Source organism: Bos indicus x Bos taurus, chromosome 17, assembly GCF_003369695.1.
Source record: "Bos indicus x Bos taurus breed Angus x Brahman F1 hybrid chromosome 17, Bos_hybrid_MaternalHap_v2.0, whole genome shotgun sequence".
Classification (NCBI taxonomy): Eukaryota; Metazoa; Chordata; class Mammalia; order Artiodactyla; family Bovidae; genus Bos; species Bos indicus x Bos taurus.
This window is the reverse complement of record NC_040092.1, coordinates 48,497,009-48,517,660: the sequence shown is the minus strand read 5'-3', so window position 1 is coordinate 48,517,660 and position 20,652 is coordinate 48,497,009. Positions and strand designations below refer to the sequence as shown.

Here is a 20,652-nt window from a genome sequence, read left to right as displayed (position 1 = left end):
AATTTTAAAAAGAGACACTGACCACACAATTCTGATATTTAAAGACATTTTTGAAAAGTATTGTACTGTCACTGGGATGTTCAAAAAGTCTTAATCCAGAATGATCAAGGCTTCTTTTCTTTCTTATATGGAGTACAAATAATATGAAACAGGATAACTATGCAATATTAAGGCTTCTCAGGTGGCTCAGTGAGTAAAGAATCTGCCTACAATGCAGGAGACTCAGGAGATATGGGTTCAATCTCTGGGTCAGGAAGATCCTCCAAAAGGAGTGCATGGCAACCCACTCTAATATTCTTGTATGGAGAATCCCATGGAAGGGATCCTGGGGGCTATAGTCCATAGGACTGCAAAGGGTCAGATGTGACTGAAATGACTGAGCATGCATGCAATACAATATTAGAGAAAAATTTATCTTGCCAACTGTATATTAAGTAATTTGTATTGTGGTAGTAGTCCAAATGTAATACTTTATTTCTTTTCATTGAACAAAATTACTGTTTTTGTATAAATCAATGAGAAAGCAAAAGTAAATGAAGTATATAACAAGCTGAGGTTACCATATACACACTTCAAAAAGAATGAAAAAATGATAGAGGAGATGTCATTTAGAATAACAGACTGTGGTACACAGAGTTTGTCAATATTTGAAACCTTTAAAATCAGTTCACAGAAAAAAAAAAATTCCCACTTCCAATGACACTGCTTGTACAACAGATGGAACAGTAACTCGGGTTAGTGGGTAACACAGCTCTACAGCCAACTTAAAAAAGAAACACCAGGTGTTTTAGCAGTTTATTGCATTATTCATCAACAGCACTTAGTTGCCAAGAACTTTGAAAAAGACTTCAAAAATCAATGAAGTTACTGAGCTATTAATGCATAATGTATCATAATAATCAATGTAAAATGTATAGTAATCTCTAGAATGATAGATTATTTAGTAACCTTTTATTACCATTTGATCTACAGTGATCTTTCAAAGAAACTTTAAAAAATATTTTCCCCATTTTATTGTTGATTTTTTCAGTGAAAAAAAAATTGAAACTAAAATACAGCAAATTGTAAATAAATTTTTTAGATATATTTACAGAGTTAAAATAAAGCTGTCTTGGGCTACATGGAAATAAGGTATGTCTCACTAAAGTGTGGGGAAAAATCAGGGAATTACTAAAACCTGTATGTAATAAAATAGTCTTACTCATGAGAATTTTTAGTTTCCCATACTGGTTGAAATTTGATGGGGATGTACTTAAACAAAATGATTTGGAAGCATTTGCTATTATTTTTTTGGTTGCTATCAAAAATTATGATTCTAAGTCAGCATAACCTTAAATATTGAATTTATTTGAAGTGAATGAGGAATGTGTTAGCCAAACATTTGGAGGAAGAATTAATTGATGTAGAAAATGACTTTATGGCATAAGAATGACAAAAGGAGTTGAGTTATAAAATCTTTTGGGTCCAGTTAAGATTTTCATGCTCATTTCTTTGGGAAAAAATGCATATACCTATAAATTACATGTACATTTGCAGCTACATGTTTATTTGAAAATAATTTTACATTGATAGTGTTTAAAAAGAAACTGCAAATGTTTAACAGGGTATTTGAGAGAGTTATCAACAAAATTATTTCCTAAATAAATTTAAATAATACTAAATTAGCAGTGACTCAAGAAAAGTTGTGGTTATATTGAAATTCATTAATAGAATATGTTTTTATATATTTAATATCACTTTTGTCTATGTGTTTTTTGTTTTTGTCCAAAAATGATAAATCTATATTATGTAAGTTTATACTAAAATTATTATTTTTATTTTCATTGCTTTCCAAATATAATCTGATACTGACACCAGTGCTTGCCTCACAACTTTCACAGTCTTTGTTTTATTGTTTTTAATTTAATTTTTTGTTCACCTCTCCCTCACTCTGTCCCTCCCTCCCTCCTTTCCTTCCTTCCTCCATCCTTTCTTCTTTCCTACTTTCCTTTCTCTGCTTCTTACATGGAGCAGCACTAATAGTCTTAAATTATTTTATGTATACCCAAGCATTGAACTACTGCATTTTTTTTCTAATGTAGCCTTGCTCAAATTTTATACTTTGAAATACATTTTTAATAACTAAATCACCTTTATTGCTATTATCCTTACATTACAATCTGATTAATAAAATATATTTTTAAATTAAGTGTTCATAAAATTATTATCAATGAACTTAGTTTCAGAATAAGTGTAAATTATGAAATTTTATTATAAATATGCTCAAGAGTCAGACACGACTGAGCGACTGACCTGAACTGAACTGAATAAAATTAAGAATTATTGACTTGTCTCTACATGTGTTAAAATAAAAATCAGTTTTTCACAAGTCTCAAATATTGCAAGGGATGAAATTTAATAAAATTTTATTTCCTTTCATGTAGAATTTGGGGCCAATATAGCCACGTTACTGGTGTGGCATCTGAACTCCTTTTATATTGTTTGGTTGCCCTTTACAACACGGCTTCCAATGCCATGTTAATTCCAGCTGTTATCATCCCATCTCCTTACTAGCTAGAAAGGAGGGGGGAAAAGAAAGAGGACAGAAGGTCAATCTACTTATCTCTTTCTAAAGCACCAGCATGTTTCTTAACATAGGCATGCATGTTCTAAATTAAAATTATTTTTATTAGTAAAAAAAAAAAGGAATATAACTGCTGCTGACTATTTACAATGGCCAAGACATAGAAGCAGCCTCGATATCCATTGGCAGATGAATATAAACAAGTTGTGATACCTATATTCAATGGAACATTACTCGGCCATAAAAAGGAATGAAGTTGAGTTAGTTGTAGTAAAGTGGATGAACCTAGAGCCTGTTATACAGAGCGAAGTTGGTCAGAAAAACAAATATCATATATTAGTACATGTATATGGAATTTAGAAAAATGGCACATATAAAGCTATCTTCAGGGAAGGAATGAAGATGCAGACATAGAGAATGGACTTGTGTATACAGCGAGGGAAGGAGAGAGTAGGATGAACTGAGAAAGTAGCATTGACATGCATACACCGTGATGTGTAAAATGGATAGCTAGTGGAAAGCAGTTATATAACACAGGCAACCCAGCCTGGCACTCTGTGATGACCTGGTAGGGGAGGGAGGAGGGGAGGAAGTGGGGGTGGGATGGAGGCTCACAAGGAAGGGGATAAATATATATAGATATGACTGATTCACAGTGTTGTATGGCAGAAACCAACACAACATTGTAAAGCAATTATCCTTCAATTAAAAATTCTTAAAAGATTTCTTCAAAAAGTGAAAAAAAATAATACTGCAAGACAATATACTTATTGGGGGACACTTAACCGACACTGAAGCACACTAATAAGATAATAAGCAATTTTCAAGTAGGTTTGTGTCTTATTTTTTTAAATGTATCACCTAGGACAATACTTATGCATATATAAGAAATAAATAAACGTGTGAAAAATGAGTGGTGTGAAAAAATAAATGATATAAAGGAAAGGTCACACGGAGTTAATAAGAGGTTAACAAGATAAACACTTGATAAACTTTTATTTTCTTAATATGGAGTAATTCCACTCTTTTTATTTATCAGTGTTGGTTGGTTTTAAATACCACAAATGTGCTTAATTTGAGGACCATCTGTGGGGTTATTAAACTTCCATGTTTCTTACAATTGCATTCAAATGAAGACATCTGAATTTTTATGAACCATCATTTTTTTTTCTGTTGACTTTTTAGTTATCTGCTCTTTCAACAAGGAAGTGAACTGGTTAAAAGTAAGTTACATAGAAAGTTTTCTAGTTATTTTTCACTTATTCCTGTCTTTTACAAAGGTCTCTATTTGAAATGATTAAAAGGAAGAAGAAGAAATCTCATATTTAAATAAAAAGTCCAGTGTGTTTGCCAAACCAATGTAAAGTAGATATTGAATGCACAACTTATGTTTTTCTAGAATGTCCAAGTTCGGCTGTTAAAAGTATATGGTCACAATCGGCATTAACAAAAGAATTTGGTGCACTTCAACTTAATCCACACAACTGCATTAACTCTTGCCCCCAACAAATTCAATGCCCTGATGCCGGAAATTCTCAGTATATGTTTATAGACATGATCTTCTTAAGACTGTCACATGCAACCTGAGTGTTCACATATTAAAAGTTTTATCACAACTGTCTTACCAAAACTGAGGCAAATGTTGCCTTATTTTTGCTCTGGCTGCAAAATATTGCCTCCTATTCTGCTTAACAAGTGGTGAGCCTGGATTCTATATTCTTGAAACAAGATGACACAACTTGACTATCCATCCTTTTATTACCAAGTCTTATTTTTACAGATAATCACCCCATGATTTTGGGTTTCTCAAGTGACTGCCCTACAGAAAACAATCAGTTTATTTCTGTTCAGTCACTCAGTCATGTCCAATTCTTAGCATTCCCATGGACGGCAGCACACCAAGCTTCTCTGTCCATCACCAACTCCCAGAACTTATCCAAACTGATGTCCATCAAGTCAGTGATTCCATCCAACCATCTCATTCTCTGTCATTCATTCTCTTCCCGCCTTAAATCTTTCCCAGCATCACGGCCTTTTCCAATGAGTCAGGTCTTCGCATAAGGTGGCTAAAGTATTGGATCTTCAGCATCAGTTGTTATAATGACTATTCAGGACTGATTTCCTCTAGGAATGTTTGGTTGGATCTCCTTGAAGGCCAAAGGACTCGTAAGAGTCTATTCCAACATGACTGTTCAAAACCATCAGTTCTTCAGCACTCAACTTTCTTTATAGTCCAACTCTCACATTCATACATGACTACTGGAAAAACCAGTTTAGTCTATCTGACTAGACAGACCTTGGTTGGCAAAGTAATGTCTCTGCTTTTTAATATGCTGTCTAGGTTGGTCATAGCTTTTCTTCCAAGGAGCAAGTGTCTATTAATTTCAAGGCTTCAGTCAACATCTCTAGTGATTTGGGGCCTCCCCAAAATATAGTCATCACTGTTTCCATTGTTTCCCCATCTATTTCCCATGAAGTGATGGGACCGGATGCCATGATCTTAGTTTTCTGAATGTTTAGTTTTAAGCCAACATTTTCACTCTCCTCTTTCACTTTCATCAAGAGGTTCTTTAGTTCTTCACTTTCTGCCATAAGGGTGGTGTCATCTGCATATCTGAGATTATTGATATTTTTCCCAGCGATCTTGATTCTAGCTTGGGCCATCCAGCCTGGCATTTTGCATGATGTACTCTGCATATAAATTAAATAATCAGGGTGATAACATACAGCTTTGAGGTACTCCTTTACTGATTTGGAACCAGTCTGTTGTTCCATGCCCAGTTCTAACTGCTGCTTCCTGAACTGCATACAGATTCTCAGAAGGCAGGTCAGGTGGACTGGTATTCCCATCTTTTTCAGAATTTTCCACAGTTTGTTGTGATCCACACAGTCAAAGGCTTTGGCATAGTCAATAAAGCAGAGTAGATGTTTTTCTGGAACTCTCTTGCTTTTTCCATGATCCAACAGATGTTGGCAATTTGATCTCTGATTCCTCTGCCTTTTCTAAATCCAGCTTGAACATCTGAAAGTTCACGGTTCACCTACTGTTGAAGCCTGGCTTGGAGAATTTTGAGCATTATTTGCTAGCGTGTGAAATGAGTGCAATTGTGTGATAGTTAGAACAGTCTTTGGTGTTGCCTTTCTTTGGGATTGGAATGAAAACGGACCTTTTCCATCATTGTGGCCACTGCTGAGTTTTCCAAATTTGCTGCCTTATTAAGTGCAGCACTTTCACAGCATCATCTTTTAGGGTTTGAAATTACTCAACTGGAATTTCATCACCTCCCCTAGGTTTGTTTGTAGTGATGCTTCCTAAGTCCCACTTGACTTCACATTCCAAGATGTCTGACTCTAGGTGAGTGATCACACCATCGTGATTATCTAGGTCATGAAGATATTTTTTGTATAGTTCTTCTGTGTATTCTTGCCACCACTTCTTAATATCTTCTGCTTCTGTTAGGTCCATACCATTTCTGTCTTTTATTGTGCCCATCTTTGCATGAAATGTTCCCTTGGAATCTCTAATTTTTTAGAGATCTCTAGTCTTTCCCATTCTATCGTTTTCCTCTATTTTTTTGCATCAATCACTAAGGAAGGCTTTTTTTATCTCTCCTTGCTATTCTGTGGAACTCTGCATTCAAATGGGTATATCTTTCCTTTTCTCCTTTGCCTTTCACATCTTTTCTTTTCTCAACTATTTGTAAGGCCTCCTCAGACATCCATTTTACCTTTTTGAATTTCTTTTTCTTGGGGATGATATTGATCACCGCCTCCTGAACAATGTCATGAACCTCCATTCATGGTTTATCACGCACTCTGTCTATCAGATCTAATCCCTTGAATCTGTTTGTCACTTCCACTATACAATAGTCATAAGAGATTTGATTTAGGTCATACCTGTATGATCTAGTGGCTTTCCCTACTTTATTCAATTTAAGCCTGAATTTGACAATAAGTAGTTCATGGTCTGAGCCACAGTCATCTCCTGATCTTGTTTTTGCTGACTGTACAGAGCTTCTCCATCTTCAGCTGCAAAGAATATAATCAATCTGATTTCAGTATTGACCATCTGGTGATGTCCATGCGTAGAGTCTTCTCTTGTGTTGTTGGAATGGGTGTTTGCTATGACCAGTGCGTTCTCTTGGCAAAATTCTGTTAGCCTTTGTCCTGCTTCATTCTGTACTCCAAGGCTAAATATGCCTGTTACTCCAGGTGTCTCTTGACTTCCTACTTTTGCATTACAGATGCCTATAATGAAAAAAACATCTTTTTAGGGTATTAGTTCTAGAAGGTCTTATATGTCTTCATCAGATCAGATCAGATCAGTCACTCAGTCGTGTCTGACTCTTTGTGACCCCATGAATCACAGCACGCCAGGCCTCCCTGTCCATCACCAACTCCCGGAGTTCACTCAGACTCACATCCATCGAGTCAGTGATACCATCCAGCCATCTCATCCTCTGTTGTCCCTTTCTCCTCTTGCCCCCAATCCCTCCCAGCATCAGAGTCTTTTCCAATGAGTCAACTCTTCACATGAGGTGGCCAAAGTACTGGAGTTTCAGCTTTAGCATCATTCCTTCCAAGGAAATCCCAGGGCTGATCTCCTTCAGGATGGACTGGTCGGATCTCCTTGCAGTCCAAGGGACTCTCAAGAGTCTTCTCCAACACCACAGTTCAAAAGCATCAATTCTTCGGCTCTCAGCCTTCTTCACAGTCCAACTCTCACATCCATACATGACCACAGGAAAAACCATAGCCTTGACTAGACGAACCTTTGTTGGCAAAGTAACGTCTCTGCTTTTGAATATGCTATCTAGGTTGGTCATAACTTTCCTTCCAAGGAGTAAGTGTCTTTTAATTTCATGGCTGCAGTCACCATCTGTAGTGATTTTGGAGCCCATAAAAATAAAGTCTGATACTATTTCCACTGTTTCCCCATCTATTTCCCATGAAGTGGTGGGACCGGATGCCATGATGTTCGTTTTCTGAATGTTGAGCTTTAAGCCAACTTTTTCACTCTCCACTTTCACTTTCATCAAGAGGTTTTTTAGTTCCTCTTCACTTTCTGCCATAAGGGTGGTGTCATCTGCATATTTGAGGTTATTGATATTTCTCCCAGCAATCTTGATTCCAGCTTGTGTTTCTTCCAGTCCAGCGTTTCTCATGATGTACTCTACATATTATAAGTTAAATAAACAGGGTGACAATATACAGCCTTGACGAATTCCTTTTCCTATTTGGAACCAGTCTGTTGTTCCATGTCCACTTCTAACTGTTGCTTCCTGACCTGCATACAAATTTCTTGAGAGGCAGTTCAGGTGGTCTGGTTGTCCCATCTCTTTCAGAATTTTCTACAGTTTATTGTGATCCACGCAGTCAAAGGCTTTGGCATAGTCAATAAAGCAGAAATAGATGTTTTTCTGGAACTCTCTTGCTTTTTCGATGATCCAGCGGATTTTGGCAATTTGATCTCTGGTTCCTCTGCCTTTTCTAAAACCAGCTTGAACATCAGGAAGTTCACGGTTCACGTATTGCTGAAGCCTGGCTTGGAGAATTTTGAGCATTACTTTACTAGCATGTGAGATGAGTGCAATTGTGCGGTAGTTTGAGCATTCTTTGGCATTGCCTTTCTTTGGGATTGGAATGAAAACTGACCTTTTCCAGTCCTGTGGCCACTGCTGAGTTTTCCAAATTTGCTGGCATATTGAGTGCAGCACTTTCACAGCATCATCTTTCAGGATTTGGAATAGCTCAACTGGAATCCCATCACCTCCACTAGCTTTGTTCATAGTGATGCTTTCTAAGGCCCACTTGACTTCACATTCCAGGCTGTCTGGCTCTAGGTCAGTGATCACACCATCGTGATTATCTTGGTCGTGAAGATCTTTTTTGTACAGTTCTTCTGTGTATTCTTGCCATCTCTTCTTAATATCTTCTGCTTCTGTTAGGTCCATACCATTTCTGTCCTTTATCGAGCCCATCTTTGCATGAAATGTTCCTTTGGTATCTCTGATTTTCTTGAAGAGATCTCTAGTCTTTCCCATTCTGTTGTTTTCCTCTATTTCTTTGCATTGATCGCTGAAGAAGGCTTTCTTATCTCTTTGCTATTCTTCAGAATTCTGCATTCAGATATTTATATTTTCCTTTTCTCCTTTGTTTTTCGCTTCTCTTCTTTTCATAGCTATTTGTAAGGCCTCCCCAAACAGCTATTTTGCTTTTTTGCATAGAACTGTTTAACTCAGCTTCTTCAGCTTACTGGTTGGGGCATAGACTTGGATTACTGTGATATTGAATGGTTTTCCTTGGAAATGAACCAAGATCATTCTGTCATTTTTGAGATTACACCCATGAACTGCATTTCACACTCTGTTGTTGACTATGAGGGCTACTCCTTTCTTCTAAGAGTTTCTTGCCAATGGTAATAGGTGTAATGGTCATTTGAGTTAAATTCACCCATTCCAGTCCATTTTAGTTCACTGATTCCTAAACTGTTGACATTCACTCTTGCCATCTCCTGCTTGACCACTTCCAATTTGCCTTGATTCATGGACCTAACATTCCAGGTTCCTATACAATATCACTCTTTACAGCAGCAGACTTTACTTCCATCTCCAGTCACATACACAACTGGGTGTTGTTTTTGCTTTGGCTCTGTCTCTTCATTCTTTCTGGACTTAGTTCTCCACTGTTCTCCAGTACCATTTTGGGCTCCTACTGGCCTGGGGAATTCATCTTTCAGTTTTCTATTTTTTTGCCTTTTCATACTGTTCATGGGGTTCTCAAGGCAAGAATACTAAAGTGGTTTGTCACTTGAGAGAAGTGAAAACAGAGATGGATACATTTTGAGAACAGAGATGGATACATTTTATTAATCTCACTCAAGCAGTTGCTTGCGCTTGTGTCAGAAGAGTAATTGAGACACTGCTTGCCAATGTCATCCAGATAATTCAGTGAAACATCTATATATATATATATTTTTTTTTTTTTTTTCTTCTTGTTCTTTTCATTTATCATATTATTTTCCTAGATTTCTTACACAAGACCTTTTGGGGAAATGTATAATAGGCAATAAACATACACATTTCAAAATCATGTTTCTTACCTAATGCTATTTTCTTAAGCAATACTTATTTGCCTTGATTCTCATCTTTCTTTGAATAAGCACACTCAAAGGAGACTTCTAGATTCCTTGTGTAAGCATACCCTTGGTAATCAGTTCCAGTGGCTCATATAACATGGCAAAATGTATCTGATCATGGCTGAATCCCTCTTAGTTTATCCAGCTGAAACACTGGCCTTATGAATAATCAATATATCATCAATATATGCTCATGCCTAATTAAAAGTCTAATTGAACAATCAATAAAATATTAAATACCCTAGATAGATTAGCATGGTTATTATGAAAGATGTACATTCTTAATTTTTTGTGGGTTCATGCTAAGAATTTCCTCCTAAATTAGACCTTTTTCATGACAGCAATATGGTTTCTTAATTTAAAAAGGTCTCTTAGTAATCTCATTATGACTTTGTGTTTGAGTTTTGGGGGGATTGTGTGTGGTATCATGGATATTGGAATCTAGATTCCAGTCATAGTTCTGCCATTTTCTGTCTGGGTTTACCATATGAAAGTTTTGTTTAGTTTCAATGCTTTTTATTTTTTCTTTATAATGTGAGACTAATGGTGCCTAGATCTGAGAGCTACTATGGGAAGTAAACAAGGGAAGGTGCAGAAAAAAATACTTGGGACATAAGGATTCCATAAACTGTAGTTATAGTTATTATTTTTAATTTAAGGGGATGTCAGTATTAGTTTATTGGTGAATATATATTATTTTGCTTAGAAAATCTGTTCCAGAACACTGTTATTACTATTATTACCTTAAAACAACAACAGCAAAAAAAAAAAAAACATGATTATTTTACCAACAAAATGGATTATTTTCAAGAATAGCAGATGAATGAATGGCAGTTTAGGACAAGCAATCCATAGCAAAAGCCAGTGGCAAGTCTATTAAGCAAAGAACAGAAATGCTACTTCATAAAGGAAAAAGGAAATTTGGAGAGGTTGTTTTGAACCAAGGTTCATTTAATAAGAGTTCAGGATGGTGTGGTGTTTCCCATTGGCTGGGCTGGATGCTGAGCAAGGAGAATTCTTTCTACGAGGGCCTATAATTAAGGCTTCCTCTTGAGGTCTGTCACTGACTTGGGATGGTAGTGCCTGAGGGCTTCCCCTTCTGACGTCCTGACTCCATTTTAAGTGAAATTCCCTTTATTCTGTTTTACACATATCTATAGTAAAACATAGTTAACGTAAAATTCTAATGAGGAAATTATTTTTTTCATATAATTATATGAGTGAAATTGTAAATATTTGGGATATTAATTTATAATCATGCCTATTAGAATTACACTATACAATATAAAATGGTAATTATGTAAGGGAATGAATGTGTTAAAAGTTTATCGTGGTGATCATTTTGCACTATGTAAGTGAATCATATGCTCACATCATATACCTCAAACTTACATAAGTTATGTGTCAATGATATATCTAATAATGTTGGGGGGAAAATTAGGGAACAGCCCTATGTAATGTTTGTCTCTATAATAATTTCTAGAAACGTTTTTTTAAAAGAAAGACACAGAGGCAGAGATTTGTGTGATGTGTTTACCCGAGTGCTTGGGGCCATCAGAACAAAGAAGGATCCTCCTTTGGAGACTTCATGGGAAGTATAGTCCTTCTGATACCTGATTTTGGACCTCTGGCCTCTAGCAACAAGAATAATTTTTTTATGTTTTAAGCCAAAAAAAAAATAACACTAACATTTCTAAATAGTTAACATTCTGCATTTCTGGAGACACATTTGTCTCTAGAATGTGAGCATATGACTGACGTTTTTACTGATTAGATGCTTCCTTATTGAACTTGGATACAGAAATGAGCAACACATGGTGGCTGGTATACACTTGTTTTAAGAAGCACACAGCTTTCTCATCCATTCATCTGCGGATGGACATCTAGGTTGCTTCCATGTCCTGGCTATTATAAACAGTGCTGCGATGAACATTGGGGTACACGTGTCTCTTTCAATTCTGGTTTCCATGATGTGTATGCCCAGCAGTGGGATTGCTGGGTCATACGGCAGTTCTATCTCCAGTTTTTTAAGGAATCTCCACACTCTTCTCCATAGTGGCTGTACTAGTTTGCATTCCCACCAACAGTGTAAGAGGTTCCCTTTTCTCCACACCCTCTCCAGCATTTATTACTTGTAGACTTTTGGATAGCCGCCATTCTGACTGGCGTGGAATGGTACCTCATTGTGGCCATCAGCAGACAAATGGATAAGAAAGCTGTGGTACATATACACAATGGAGTATTACTCAGCCATTAAAAGAATACATTTGAATCAGTTCTAATGAGGTGGATGAAACTGGAGCCTATTATACAGAGTGAAGTAAGCCAGAAAGAAAAACACCAATGCAGTATACTAATGCATATATATGGAATTTAGAAAGATGGTAACGGTAACCCTGTATGCGAGACAGCAAAAGAGACACTGATGTATATAACAGTCTTTTGGACTCTGTGGGAGAGGGAGAGGGTGGGATGATTTGGGAGCATGGCATTGAAATATGTATAATATCATATGTGAAACGAATCACCAGTCCAGGTTTGATGCATGATACAGGATGCATGGGGCTGGTGCACAGGGATGACCCAGAGGGATGGTATGGGGAGGGAGGTAGGAGGAGGGTTCAGGATGGTGTATACCCGTGGCAGATTCATGTTGATGTATGGCAAAACCAATACAATATTGTAAAGTAATTAGCTTCCCATTAAATAAATTTATATTAAAGAACAAAATAAAGCAAACAAAAAAGAACTGAAACAGAAATCTAGGGATTTTCAGGCAAAGACAAACAAGAAAACTTTATATATGAAATACAAAAAAACCTTTAAAAAATAAAAATTAATTGCAACAGGAAAAAAAAAAAAAGAAGCACACAGGGTTTTCTGTTATTCAAGGGCAGCTGTGTGACATTTCCAAGGGGCACAAGCCCTGAGAGTCATGTGTGTAGAGCAATGGATGATACAGACATTACTGTCTAAGCTGGAGGAGTCCTATACCGTGGTTAGTTTTCTGGATTCCATGCATCTGATTGCTTTGTGCCAAGCTGTGAAGTATCCAGGATTGACTCTCAAGCACTCTTGAAAATGCTCTGAGATGTCTAAAATTCTTTAGGAAATCCCCCTCTGCTTAAATAAACTGGAATGGAATCTGTAAGAATATTTGTAGATATATAGACTTGTTCCTCCTTTCTTGATTTATCTAATTAGATAGTGACCATTGACACCCTGCTCTGAAAAATGGGGTTTTTAGCACAGTTATAGAAGCTCCCAACTTATTTCCACTTTCAAAACTTTTCAGAAACGCATGGTTCTTTTTTGGTTAATCTTATATTTTTAAACTGTAGAACTTTCCCCTTAACTCATTACTCAGGAGTGGTACATACTTATTCAGTTTCTTTCAATATAACCTTTTACTCTACAAATATCTCATTCACTGACAGTCATATTTTTTCAGTTGTCAAGACTTAAAACATTATATTCTGCTCTAGCCTTAATGTAAGAACAGTGCTATTATTCTGTAAAGATTACAGATTCTAAAAATTAAAATCCAAACAGTCAGCTTTTTAATTTATGATCTGTTGATTATTGGATGTTTTGGAAACAGGTATTGTGAATGGACTTGCAGAAAGAAGAAAACATCTGTATCTCAGACGAAAAGAACAGAGTTTTAGACTCAGTGGGAGAAGGAGAGGGTGGGATGATTTGAGAGAATAATATTGAAACATGTATATTACCATATTTAAAATAGATGACCAGTGTAAGTTTGATGTGTGACGCAGCGCACCCAAAGCCAGTGCTCTGTGACAGCCTAGAGGGATAGGGTGAGGAGGGAGGTGTGTAGGGGTTTCAGGATGGGGGTGACCCATGTATACCTATGGCCAATTCATGTTGATGTATGGCAAAAACAATCGTAACACTGGAAAGTAATTATCCCCCAATTAAAACAAATTTTCAAAAAGATATTAAAAAGAGGAGAAAACGTTATTTTATGAAATCAAATTTATAGCATTTAGTAGTAGTCCAAGAAAACAAACAATAGATTTCATTTTCTTTTATCATATCACTTGCTCAAAATATTTCTTTTTCTCAATTTGATTCATATTTAAATTGTACCTTTTCAGTAATGTTTTGTTTTTCACAGAGTCTATGTCATCCCTATTTCTTGGATTAAAAAAATATAATTATTTTCCTTGGAAAGATGCAGAGGAAATAAATACTCTCAAAATGTCATGTCTCAAATCATTTCTCTGCCTCATCTTGTTAATATTTATTTACTTTAAAAATGTGTATACAGATGCATTCCTTAATAATTGTATATGATTTAATCAGAGTTCCTGTGGAGATTCTATACAAAGTCTGTTCTTATTCATTTTAAATAATCAGTCTTCCTTGGTTACTATTTTAGTGAGCTTTTTTTTGATCTTTGGCTTTCTCAAAGCCTATTTATACATAACAACGTATCGTAACCCCTTTCACTCTTCTACTCACTTGTGTCTTTCAATTTGAAGACCACCGATTATTCCTGCCTTTGATAGCCCTTTTCTGAGGCATTTATTTCCCTCTCCCATTATTGCTCTGATAAACTCCTTTCCCATGAAAATTGGAACCCCTATATTCATTGGCCCTGTCACAACTTTTTTTTCTATTTACATATATGTGTATATTTGAACAGTGTTAGTAGCAGTTAGTAACTGTTAGTAACTTTTTCTTCCAGTTTTTTTTCTCTCTAAAAAATGCTTTAATACATCTAAGCATTCCATTTTATTGGCTCACTTTAAAATTATTAACCTGTTTTTGACTAAAAGTTAATTTTTTCAAAAGCTAGCTCCTTAATATGTCAAGGCTATTGATTTAGTTTTTAAAATTCTCTTCTTAAAATATATTCTCTCTCACTAAATTACCTACTTCTTTTTAACAATTTTCTAAATTATTTTTCTTGAAATTTCACTTTAGATAATATTGATTTTCCTTTGAAATCTGTTAATTTCTGGATGACAGTCCTTGTTTATAGATAACTGAAGTGAATTTTGTTTGCCATTAGGCGGTCATGTTTCCCTAGAAGGAGGCTTACCATAGGTTTTTTTTTGTTTGTGTCTGGTGACTGTTGGTTATAATTACAGGTAGTGGGTTGGATGATGGGGTAGCTAGACAGCACATGGTCAAGTTCTACCTCTGATAGCCAACATATCCAATCCAACCTCAAAAACTGTTCTTTCTTCACAACATCCTTTACCATAAACATGCACTGGATAATTATACTTTAAGTAGATAGGTATAATTATTTTTCAAAGCCAAGCTAACTAGGAGATAGCACACAAAAACAAAACACACACACACACATATGTAATGTAATGTGATAGGGAATATGTAATGTGACAGGGAAGCCTGGTGTGGTGCAGTCCATGGGGTCAGAAGGAGTCGGGCACAACTTAGGGACTCAACAACAACATGTAATGTGATAGCACATTTATATTTACTTCTGAAGCATTTTATTTCATACACCACTAACTTTAGAAATTTCTTTCCTAAAAATCTCCAATAAATTCAAAACAAAGTAAATGAAGCTCACAATTGTTGAAATTTTAATTACATACAGGCAGTTTTATACTAACAACCACTTCTTGATATTGATTTATTCATTCATTCATTTACTTTTTCATTTCTTCTACTAAATCAATATTCCTTTTCTGTACTTGCTACTGAAATGAGTTATAAGGGGTTGAGGATTGATATTCCTTTAAGTGAGGGAGATTCTGTGTAAACATTTTGAAAACACATGGACTAATATAAAATATTACAGATTTTTTTAAAGTGATTCTAATGTGAATGATATAGTGAGGGTCGTTCCTGATTATCAGAAGACACTGGGAAATATTGCTCCAGTGGGATTCTTATAAGCATTTTGTAACATTGACGTTATAATATTAGACATCTTGTCTGATTTATGTTGTGCTTTGTGTGTACTGAGTCGTGTCCAACTTATTGAGACCCATAGACTGTAGCCCACCAGGCTCCTCTCTAAGATCCATGGGATTTTATAGGCAAGAATGTTGTAGTGGGTTATTATTCCCTTCTCCAGGGGACCTTCCTGACCCAGAGATCGAACCCACATCACCTGTGTCTCCAGTGTTGCAGACAGATTCTTCACCCTTTGAGCCACAGGGGAAGCCCAATAGCAGATTCTATTTTAAGCTTTGAATAGCTATTAACATTTAGAATTTACAGATAGATAATAGATAAAATAATCTAGTCTGATTATCCTTGACCCTCATACACAGATCACTTCATATGCAAAGCCTGTGCTTCTTCAGCATTATGGTTATCTGTTGTAAGAGTCATTTTCTTGATCACTGTCCTATAAGATTTAAAGGTAATTAGTGGGGGAACCTGATTTCTTTTATCAAAATTGTTTCTTAGTAAGTTGCTTCTCAATTAGAGATTTGTTTCATTTAGGTGAATGTGTGGCAATTAAGAAACACAAACCAATATTTAGGCTCATATTTCCCTATCAGAAACTATAAAAAATTCAAAGTATATTTCAATAACTCAATTGTATACAAGTCCAGAATATAATTAAGTTACTGTATGTTCTACCACAGAAAGATTTTTTTAAATTGAAGTATAGCTGATTTTTGACATTGCCTTAGTTTCAAGTGTACATCAAAGTGATTCAGTTATTTTCTTCAGATTATATTCCATTATAGGTTATTTTTCAAGATATTGAATATAGTTTACTGTGCCATATTGTAAATTCTTATTGCTTATCTATATATAGTAGTTTATATCTATTAACATCATACTCCTAATTCATTCCTCCCTTCTCCTCTCTCCTCTTTGCTAACCATAAGTTTGTTTTCTATGTCTATGAGTCTGTTTCTGTTTTGTCTATAGTCATTTGTGTTATTTCTTAGATTCTACATATAAGTAATATCATGGAGTATTTGTCTTTATCTGACTTATTTCACTAAGCATTATAGTCCAAGTCCATCCATTTTGCTGCAGATAATAATATTTCATTCTTTTTTATGGCTGAGTAATATTCCATTCCACACTTTTAAACCATTTATTTATTGATGGCTACTTGATTATTCCCATTTCTTGGCTATTGTAAATAGTGCTGCACTAAACTCAGGGTGCAAGTATCCTTTTGAATTGGGCTTTTTTTTTTTTTTTTTTTCTGGATATATAACCAGGAATAAGATTGCTGGATCATATGGTGGCTCCATTTTTAGCTTTTTAAGGAACTTCCAAACTGTTTTCCACACACTCCTGCCAACAGTGTAGAACAGTTCTCTTTTCTCAAGACACTCCCTAGTATTTGTTATTTGTAGACTTTTTGATGATAGCCACTCTGAATGGTGTGAAATGATACCTCATTATAGTTTAGATATGCATTTCTGTAATAATTAATGATATTGAGCATCTCATCCTTGTTAGCCATCTACATGTCCTTTTTGGAAAAATGTCTATTTATGTCTTCTGTCCATTTTTGATTAGTTTGGGGGTTTTTTTGATATTTAATTGAATTAGCTGTTTGTATATTATGGATATTAACCTCTTGTCTGTCACATCATTTGCAAATATTTTCTCTTGTGATTTAGTTTGTCAAAAACTATAGATTTTAAGTGTTCTTTATGTAGCTATGTGTTCTTAATCCTTAACCTTTTGAAGTCTGTGGTTGGTACTGATTATCTCATCTATCTTGTAACAAAGATTATATAAGGAAACTTTGTAAATTATAATATTTGCATCATTGATAGTGTTCAGAAACTGTTTTTTTCCCTCATGTTCAATAGCTAAAGAAATTATCTCAATATTATCCAGTTGATGTCAAACATATAAACAAGGAATATGTTTTTGACAAAGTAAATAAAGCTTTCAAAAATAATATACACCTTCCAATGAAGTTTATCTTATAAGATATCTGGTATTTAAAAAAAAATCTGTGATATTTATGCTGTTTGATTAGCATTGTAGTTCATGTATAAGATGGGAGAATATAATCAATGATTTAATTCAGAACTTTGGGTCAAAATGAGTGGGATTTCTTGAATAGAGTTAGCAATCTGGAGTTCCGTTTCTTTATATTACCTTATTTTGTCTAGCACACTTTTTATTTTATAGTAAAATGAGAAGCCAAGCAAGAATAATAGGGACATTATGTTGAATATAAATAAAGGCAAGGTAAAGTGTAAAATAAAGTAAATATGGATATGGGTGATATTGAAATAGAGTTCACCATAAAGTTTATGTCATAGTATGTTATGCAATTTATGAGTTTGCTGTTCCTATACAAATAATTTTTACTTTCACATAGATAATTAAAATGGATTCTCTTTGTTGTGTGAGTTTCTTTTTCCTTGATTCCAAATTAGTTCCCTTAGAGGGATGGTTCGTTTTTCTGAAACAAAACAGAATTCACCATCTTTCTTTTTCCCCTTGGAGTAGGCTGAAAATTTTAAATTCCCTTTTAGTTTAGCCACTACTAATTTCACCTATGATAACTTTAACATATGCAAAACATTGGAAAGACTCATTAAGAATAAAGAAGTTTGTATTTAGATAAACTAGAATATTGACTCTGGAAATTATATATAAATACATATAATCTTTAATTAAGGTGATTTTTATTCACCTTTAATAAATATTATCATGTGAGCAATTAAGTTTGAACATAAAATCTTCAAATACTTGTTGTACTCGAAATTGTGACTTGTGTTTTACTTATTGGGCTAAATACTATTTGTTCTATTCACTTTATAAAATTCCTTTAGATAATACTCTTGGCCTATACTATTGAGGAAATTATCTGTGCTAACTTAATTTGGGGAAGGACACTGGCCATCTGTAAGGCTAAGATTTTAAGAAGGGGTGTCCTGTACCTCCACATTGCTGACATGTTGACAATTTGAAAGTCATTCTGTCAGTTCAAGCTTTCAGTGTGATCAGTGGTAGTTCTCATACTGGAAACAAGTTGGCCACGCAGGAGTTTCTGATCCTCTTCTTTGGTGGAACAAACTTCAGGGAAGCCATGCACATTGGAGCAGAGGTTTACAACAACCTGAAGAATATCATCAAAAAGAAATATGGGAAAGATGCCACCAAGTGGGGGTGAAGGGAAATTTTCTCCTGGGGAATAAAGAAGCCCTAGAATTGCTGAAGAATGAGGTCAAGACAGCTGGTATACCCATAAGGTTGTCATTGGCATGGACTTGACCACCTCTCAGTTCTTCAGGTCAGGGAAATATGACCTGGATGTCAAGTCTCCCAGTGGTCTCAGCAGGTACACCCACCTGAACAAACGTCAGACCCTTATAAGTCCTTCATCAAGAACTACCCAGTGGTGTCTATCAAAGACCTTTTTAACCCAAATGATTGGGAAAACTGGCAGAAGTTCACTGCTAGGACAGGAATCCAGGTGGTGGGGAATGATCTCTCAGTGACTACCCTAAAGCAGATTTCCAAGGCTGTGGTTGAAAACTCATGCAACTACCTCCTGCTCACAGTGTACCAGATCAGCTCATAGCCAGTTCTCTTTGGGTGTGCAAGCCGGACCAGTCCAATAGGTGGGGTGTCATGGTATCTTATAACTCTGGGGAAACTGAAGGTATACGCATTGCCAACCTCATGGTAGAGACCTGCACTGGGCAGCTCAAGACTGATATACCTTGCCTGTCCCAGTGCTTGACCAAGTACAACCAGATCCTCATAACTGCTGAAGAAGTGGGCAGCAAGGTTAAATTTGCTAGCAAGAGCTTCAGATAAGCCAAATTAGCTTGGGACCTAAGTCTTTGAGTCACTAGTTGGCTGGTTAGAATGTTGTTCTTGATGTTTGCATAGATAGTTCAAGGTCTCCCTTGATACTTGCAGGGGCTCCTGATAGTTAACTCCTTCTATTATTCCTCTATTGTTCTCTCACTGCATCCTTAGAACTGCTTCAGAAGCCAAGTTGACCATCTGAAACCCTGTTGGAAACTTTAGTTCTATAATCATGTCATTGACCCAGGTCATTGTTTTTCTCATCTCTCTTCCCACCAACTATTTGGAGTCATGAGTATCTATAGTATAATTTCTGAGGTGTCCACAGGCAATACCATACTTAGTGGTTTTATGTGTAAAATAAAAAGGCCTCAGTTCAGTTCAGTTCAGTCACTCAGTCATGTCCGACTCTTTGCGACCGCATGAATCACAGCACGCCAGGCCTCCCTGTCCATCACCAGCTCCTGGAGTTCACTCAAACTCATGTCCATCGAGTCAGTGATGCCATCCAGCCATTTCATCCTCTGTCGTCCCCTTCTCCTCCTGCCCCCAATCCCTCCCAGCATCAGAGTCTTTTCCAATGAGTCAACTCTTCGCATGAGGTGGCCAAAGCACTGGAGTTTCAGCTTTAGCATCATTCCTTCCAAAGAAATCCCAGGGCCGACATCCTTCAGAATGGACTGGTTGCCTCAGTGACCAGTAAAAAGAAATTAATGTATCAGAAAGAACAATTAATTAATAAAGTTAACATATGAGGAAAAATTTATATCCCTTTATTTTACTCTTATAACATTATAATATATTCTTTTTGGTGAGCAAAGAAACATTCAAATTAAGCAATTTTTACAAAGTACTTAGAAAAGTTTAATTATGTTTTGAGATATTTTTATTTGCATGCACCACTGTGAGATCTTAATTTTTGTTCTTTTTATTTTTTTATTGTGAGTCATAGCATACAGTAATGTATATCAAACAGAAAAAAGTACGACTTAAGGATTTTCTCACAAATGCATCTGTAATCACAAATAGATCAAGAACAGGACTTTTCCAGCTATCAAGAAGTCCCTTGCATGCCTCTTCCAATCCCAACTCCCTATTTCTTTCCCTAAAATAAACATTATCCTGAACTCTAACACAATGCAATAGTTTTGGCCGCTTTGTACTTTATCTTCCTAGAGTTATATAGCATGGACTC

General features: G+C 35.7%; 1 pseudogene; it reads left to right on the top strand.

Annotated features, from left to right (window-relative positions):
- LOC113907747 overlaps positions 1-19,463 on the top strand; it is a 34,156-nt pseudogene extending 14,693 nt beyond the window's left edge.
- Positions 19,464-20,652: the final 1,189 nt, after the last annotated feature.